Source organism: Oryza brachyantha, chromosome 10, assembly GCF_000231095.2.
Source record: "Oryza brachyantha chromosome 10, ObraRS2, whole genome shotgun sequence".
Taxonomy (NCBI): domain Eukaryota; kingdom Viridiplantae; phylum Streptophyta; class Magnoliopsida; order Poales; family Poaceae; genus Oryza; species Oryza brachyantha.
The window spans coordinates 3,940,313-3,948,131 of NC_023172.2; positions in this window are offsets into that span (position 1 = coordinate 3,940,313).

Below are 7,819 nucleotides of genomic sequence, written 5' to 3' on the forward strand. Positions count from 1 at the left end.
CATTAATTGCGCAATAATTGATTTAGGACTTTTCTGTTTAGCTAAAAAACCCAAAAAACTTCTAAAATTCATAAGTAATTCATCTAGTCTCCGTTTAGGTCCAATCAAATTTCATTAAATTCATAAAATTGTCAAGAATCCATTAAAAATACTTTCTTTTGCTGTTTCAGTAGAGTTTGTGCCTGTTTTATTTATTTTTGTGCTTTGTCGCTTAGATTCGGACCCTGCCAAAGAGCCAGTTTACTTCGAGATCATCGCCGAAGTTCCCCAAGGGCCAGAGCAAGGCAAGTGACACTCATCCTTGAACATATTGAACCCATTATTGCAAATTCCCCGCTTTATTATTTCAAATGTGCATTGTTTTAATCAAAGTATTTACTGTATTTATCTTTCGGGTAAACCTTATTATTATGTCGTTGTTTATCCAACTTTATTCACTGCTAGACCAGGGGTAAATTGATTAGAGTTAGGCCTAGGGTAATGCTTAGCCATGCTTAGAACAAATAGCTCATGGGATTACATTTAATCGTGCTTAGTTCTGAATAGCTGAGATATTGATTCATTACCCGGTTCGGGTTAATGTCAACTAAAATATTGATAATGGTGGACTGTGGGTGCATGGTTTTGAGAGTCGCACCCATGGTAATTAAGGACCGGTTCACGGGAAACCCTGGAAGTAATTAAGTGCTAACCACATGCCGAAATGGGTAAGGTGGGATTTGAAGCATGACTTCGAACTATTTGACGTACCGTGGCAAGGGTAGGCGTGATGGAGTATGGACGGGCAATCGTGGTGTAACGAAAGCGTCTGCTGCTTCCGGATCTGCCAAGGCACAAGAGGGGACTGCCCGACTTGGTGTAAAGGAGGTGGTGAAACCTGAAGTGTGGTACGATTAAATAGGGAGGGTTGTGTAACGGGTCCTATCACGGTCTCCTTTCCGGTATACCATGGTGGTATGTCGGCGCACGTTCAAGTGTAGTGGAGTCGTGTCTTGTGGGTACAGTAGTACACCTCTGTATTACTTGTTGAGTACGGTTAATCCCTATGCATCATCTATTTCCCCCTTATCCGTGTTACTTGTTGAGTACGGTGGTTTGTACTCAGCCTGGCTTACTTTTCCCACCCCAGAGCTAGAAGTCGAGTCCGATGGAGGTGTCTCTCAGGAGTGAGCTGTTCCGCCGTCAAAACTTTGCCTGTGGACTGGAGCCGTACCCGCTAGAGCTAGTCTACCTTTTCTTTCCGCTGCATTTCCGCTAGAATAAGTGTAATTTTCAGTTGTTTCTAAGAACGATGGTTATGTAATCAACATTGTCTTTTTGTGTACCCTGGCTGGTCCTAGACAGGGATTTAATACACAATTAAGTTCAGAAATTCATGTGAGGAATTTTTGGGCGTGACAAGTTGGTATTAGAGCCACCTTTGACTGTAGGATCAGCCTAATGGAAACCCTAAGAGCCCTCTGCTTTTCATGTTTGTGCATCGTTTGCGAAAGTTAGAGTGTTTTGAAAATGGGTTAGTGTTTTTCAAAAGCGTGAGTGATTTAAAAAGACAAAACCCCTTTGGTTGAAAAGTGTGAGTAAATCGATTTACGGGTAAAAGTTTATTTACTTTGTTTCTTTTATGATTTATTTATCTTGAAACAAAATTTTGCATCTATTGATTCCAAATCATTGTGTTCTTTAGATGGCTGACCACCCCTTGTATCATCGTGGAAACGGAATGGCTGGATTCGTGGCAGAGTTGGCAAGAGTCTCGTTCATGGCAGGATACCCCTATGAGCCAGAGTACACTACGATCCACCCCCTTGAAGGCGAGTTTCCCTACCGAGTCAGATTGGAGCTACATGGAATCCCCGGTTTCCTCCCTAACTTGGAAGCAGGAGCCAGAGGCACGCATGAGCACGCCTGCCAGGAAGCTGCTTATAGTCTGATGACAACGCTCAGGGCCAGGCACGACCTGACGTTTCGGCATTCGGCTTACCGCTATCACCCTGGTCGTGGACCCAATTCCATGGTCAGTAGGTTTCGGTCTGCCCGGAGTGAGCAAGACCCTACCTTCGGTAGGATGTGCACGGTGCTGCAAGGCCTCGACCAGATGCATCACGATCTCCACGAAGCGTCCAAGGCCTTGAACGACGCCAAGCTTACTCAGATCGTCCGTCTGCATGATGAGATCGATCGGTTGAAGAAGGAGAACGTCAGGCTCAAAGCACTCCCAGAGCCCGGTGGTGCAAGGCTTCGCACTACGGAAAGGAAACGAGCCCGTGGGCCGCCAAGAGTTCAGTCTTACCCCGGTGCCCCGGATGAACCAAGACCACTGATGCAGATGGTGCCAACCTCTCCGACCCCAGTGCCTGAGGAAGGTGTCTCCCCTTTCAACGCGGCGAGGAACCGCAACAAGATCGTCGTAGTCTCTAGCAGCAGCGAGTCCGCTTCTGGTGAAGATGAAGATGGTCTCCCCAGCAACTCTAGGAGCCGCTCTGAAGACGAGGAAGAAGATCCGTCTCCCGTCGTCGATCGTCGCTCTCCTTCCGTGCCCTAGACGTCGCCTTTAGCTTCGTTTTTAGTCGTTATGTGCTAGTTTTGGTGTGTTAGGTTTGCTTCGGTTGGGGCTAGTGGTGAACCATAGCAGTAGTGGTGTTATGGTTGTGCCGCCAGGAGTTGTGTGGTTTTTAAGTGTGTTTCTTAAGCAAGACAATTACAGTTCACTAATTAAATAAAGCCCCTGTTTGCTTAGCCGTTTCTTTTTCTTCTTTCTCTTTCTGTTCCTCCCGCTCCCGCAGATGGTGAACACCCGCCACGGCAACCGCGACACCGACCAGTCCAGCACCGGAGGACCGCCCCCACCGCCCCCACCAGAGAACCCGTCGCTTGCTCAGATTCTTGCTAGCCAGACTCAGATGCTCTCTTGGATGATGCAGCAGATGCAACAGCACCAGCAGCAACACCAACAAGTGCTACAGCAGCTTTTAAACCAGAATCAGAACAACCAGCAACAGCATGGACCGCCCCCAGTGCAGTCCAAGTTGCCAGAGTTTCTCCGTGTTCGTCCCCCGACCTTTTCAAGCACTACAAACCCCATGGAGGCAAGTGATTGGCTCCATGCTCTCGAGAAGAAGCTCAACCTACTGCAGTGCACTGACCAAGAGAAAGTCTCCTTCGCCGCACATCAACTGATGGGTCCCGCCTCTGCTTGGTGGGATAATTTCCTGGTTACCCGCACCGCTACCACGGAAGTGACTTGGGTGGAATTTTGTCTTAACTTTCGCATGGCCCATATCCCTGACGGGATAGTCACACAGAAGAAGCGTGAGTTCCACGCTCTGCAGCAAGGTACCAAGACGGTGACAGAGTACCTTTATGAGTTCAACTGCCTAGCGCGATATGCCCCCGAGGATGTTCGCACTGATGTCGAGAGACAAGAGAAATTTCTCGGAGGTTTGGATGACGAGTTGAAGAAGCAGTTGCTTTCGGGCGACTATGCCGATTTTGAAAAACTAGTGGATAAAGCCATCTGTCAAGAGGACCAGCACCTCCAGATGGACAGGAAAAGGAAGGCTTCCCAGTTCAGGTCTAACCAGCCGCCTCCTCAGAAGCCCCGATTCCACACCGGCCCCTATCCTCAGAATCAGCAACACGGGCAATCGACCTTTATTGTCCGCCAACATCGTCCCTACAATCCCAACAACTTCTCCAGTGGCTCGTCTCAACGTGCCCCACCTCAACGCGCTCTCCCTGCACCAGCTGCCCGGGAACAGAACGCTCCTGCACCAACAGCTCAACCTCCTCCAGCCAGGAAGGATGCAGGTGCAAAGCCTGGGGTGTGCTACAACTGTGGCGACCCGGGTCACTTTGCCGACAAGTGCCCGAAGCCGAAGCGCAGCGGGCAGAGATTCGTGCAAGCTCGTGTGAATCATGTCACCGCCGAAGAAGCACAGGCCGCGCCAGAAGTAATACTGGGTACGTTTCCTGTCAATTCCGTACCTGCTACAGTACTTTTTGATTCTGGTGCTACACACTTTTATTTCAAGAAAGTTTGTGGGATTGCTTGGGTTAAGAAGGGAAAAGTTAAGAAACCCGATGCGGGTTAGTACTCCAGGGCATAGTATATTTTTGGACCTTTATAGCCCTAATGTGCCCACTGAAATCCAAGGAACACCCTTTCTAGCCAATCTCATCCTTCTCGAATCTAAAGACCTAGATGTCATTTTGGGAATGGACTGGCTTACCAAGCATCAAGGAATGATTGATTGTGCTAAGCGTACAGTCACCTTGACCAGTGAAGGTGGTAAAGTGGTGACTTAGCAGTCGTCGGAGTCAGTGTCAATCAGTACTTGTTTGAATCAGATGGAAGCCGAAGAGCAACCCTCGGAAACAGCCAAAGATCCGAAGAAGTTGGAAGACATACCAGTGGTTCGTGAGTATCCGGAGGTGTTTCCAGATGATCTCACAACGATGCCGCCCGAAAGAGAGATCGAGTTCCGTATCGATTTGGTACCAGGAACTGCACTAATCTATAAGAGACCCTACAGGATGGCAGCTAATGAGATGGCGGAAGTGAAGAAGCAAGTGGATGAACAACTTCAGAAAGGTTATATCCGACCGAGTACCTCGCCTTGAGGTGCCCCGGTTATTTTTTTTGAGAAGAAGGACAAAACTAAGAGATTGTGTGTGGACTATCGTGCTTTGAACGATGTCACCATCAAGAATAAGTACACTCTGCCAAGGATTGATGATCTGTTTGATCAGTTGAAGGGAGCCAAAGTTTTCTCCAAGATCGATTTGAGATCAGGGTATCATCAGTTGAGAATTCGGGAAGAAGATATTCCCAAGACGGCATTCACTACTCGCTACGGCTTGTATGAGTGTACGGTAATGTCGTTTGGACTTACCAATGCCCCGGCGTTTTTCATGAATCTCATGAATAAGGTGTTCATGGAATACCTGGATAAGTTTGTAGTTGTCTTCATCGATGACATTCTTATCTACTCCCAGTCAGAAGAACACGAGCAACATTTGCGGATTGTGCTAGAGAAGCTAAGAGAACACCAGTTGTATGCCAAGTTCAGCAAGTGTGATTTTTGGCTACACCAAGTGAAGTTCCTTGGCCATGTGATCAATGCACAAGGTGTAGCAGTGGACCCCAGTAATGTGGAGTCAGTGATCAAGTGGACCCCGCCTAAGACGGTTTCCCAAATCAAGAGTTTCTTAGGACATGCCCGCTATTACCGCCGGTTCATTGAGAATTTTTCAAAGATAGCCAAGCCAATGACACAGTTGTTGAAAAAGGAAGAGAAGTTCAAATGGTCAAAAGAGTGCGATAGGAGTTTTGAAGAGCTCAAGCAAAAATTGGTTTCGACACCCGTGTTGGTTTTGCCAGATCAGATGAAAGACTTCCAGGTTTACAGTGATGCATCCAGATCAGGACTTGGATGTGTGCTAATGCAAGAACACCAAAGGCCAGCAGGATTGTTGCAACCTCTCCAGATTCAAGAAATGGAAATGGCAAGAAATCGGGATGGATTTCATCACTGGTTTACCAAGGACTGCTGCCGGTCATGACTCGATTTGGGTGATCGTTCATCGATTGATGAAGGTCGCTCATTTCATACCAGTTCACACTACCTACTTGGGGAAAGATTAGCTGAGATTTACTTGGCTAGGATCATGTGTCTACATGGAGTACCTAAAAAGATCGTTTCTGACCGAGGAAGTCAGTTTACCTGAAAATTTTGGCAGAAGCTGCAGGAAGAATTGGGAACCCGACTGAATTTCAGTACGGCTTATCATCCACAGAGATATGGTCAGACCGAGAGGGTAAATCAGATTCTTGAAGATATGCTCAGAGCTTGCGCTCTCGACTTTGCTAGAACATGGGATAAGAATTTGCCGTATGCAGAGTTCTCATATAACAACAGTTATCAAGCCAGTTTGCAGATGGCACCTTTTGAAGCATTGTATGGGCGAAAGTGTCGTACACCCCTCTTCTGGGATCAAACAGGAGAACGTCAAGTTTTTTGGACTGAAGTTCTAAGTCAGGCAAAAGAAAAAGTCAGAATAATCCGTGAAAGGTTGAAAACGGCTCAAACCAGACAGAAGAGTTATGCAGATAATCGTCGAAGGGACTTAGCCTTTGAAGCAGGAGACTATGTGTACCTCCGCGTCACACCTTTGCGAGGAGTACACCGGTTTCAGACCAAAGGAAAGTTAGCGCCACGTTTCGTGGGACCATACCGGATAGTGGAACGAAGGGGAGAAGTTGCGTATCAGTTAGAACTCCCTGCTAACATGGCCGGAATCCATGACGTGTTCCACGTGTCGCAGCTCAAAAAGTGTCTCTGTGTGCCTGAAGAACAGACCAACTCTGCACATATCGATCTACAAGAAGATCTGACTTATGTGGAGAAGCCAGCACGGATTCTAGAAACCAGTGAAAGGAAGACTCGGAACCGTGTGATCAGATTCTGCAGAGTTCAGTGGAGTCACCACTCAGAAGAAGAAGCGACATGGGAAAGAGAAGATGAGCTCAAGGCCGCCCATCCGCACCTCTTCGCCTGTGCCTCCGAATCTCGGGGTCGAGATTCCGTTTAAGGGGGTAGGTTTGTCACACCCGGAGTTTCGTCCTAAGCCTAAAATCGTAAAAAGAAATCCGTAAATAACAATTGGCTTAATTAACTCAGGAAAAATCCCTCTAAAAGGAATTAATTCAACTAAACCGAGGCTCGCAAATCGACTAACTGGATTTAAATTCAAATTGCAGAAGTATAAAATTTGGCCAAACAAATTAATTTAAAACTCGGCAAAAGTGGGGTTTTCCTTTTTCCCTCCGTTTTTCCTTTCTTTTTCCCTTGCTTCTCAAATTGGGCCGAAGTCCAATTTTCCTCCCTCTCCTTTTTTTTTCTTTTTTTCTTTTTCTTCTTCTCCTTCCCGGGCCGGCCCAGCCGAGCCGGCCCACCACTTCCTCTCGGCCGGCCCAGCCGACCGGCTCCGGCCGCTTCCCTCCGCCTGCGCGTGCCCCGCCTGGGCCGCCGCTCGGCCCAGCTCGCCGCATTGCCCGCGCACACGAGTCCGCGCCGCCTCCCTCCTCCCTCGCGCCACTGACAGGTGGGGCCCACCTGTCAGTGCCCGTTACCCCGCCAGCGCCCGCGCCCGCGCCCGCGCCGCGCCGGCCGAATCTGAATCCGCGCCGCCGCCGCCGCAACGGCCGCCGCCGACACCGCGTCGTGCCCGACTCGGTCTCCAACCTCCGCCCGCCCTAGCCGGTGCCGCCGCCCTTTAAATCCCGAGCCGCCGTGCGCCGTCCCCCACTTTCCGCCTCCGCCCGAGTTGCCGCCGCGCTGTCGTCGTTCGCCGCCACCGGTTGATCTCGCCGCCAGCCGTCGGTCGTCGTCGCCCAGCTGCGTCACCACCTCCGCCTCGCTGTCACTGACTTGCTGTCGCCCTCGTCGCCGCCAGGGAGCTTCCCCAGCGTCACTTGCCCCCTCTCCGCCCGGTCACCGCCGCGCCTCGTCGCCTCGCCGTCGTTCGCCAATCTCCGTTGCCACCGCCGATCTCCCGCTCCTTCGCGCGTCACCACTTTCGCCTCGATCTCGCCGACCCACCCGCGCTCTTGCCGCCGCCGGTGAGCGTCCCCATCCTCCTCTCCTCCCTCTCCCCCTTTCCAGCCGACAGCCGGACGGGTGCCAAGCTCCTCCTCGCCGTCGCCTGCTGCGGTCGTCGTCGCCCTCACGAGGCCGTCGTCAAGCCGCCGCTACCCAAGCCCGTCCGTGCCCGTGCTCGCCGCTCGCCGGTCGTCGCCGCGCCATCCGTCGCCGCTGCT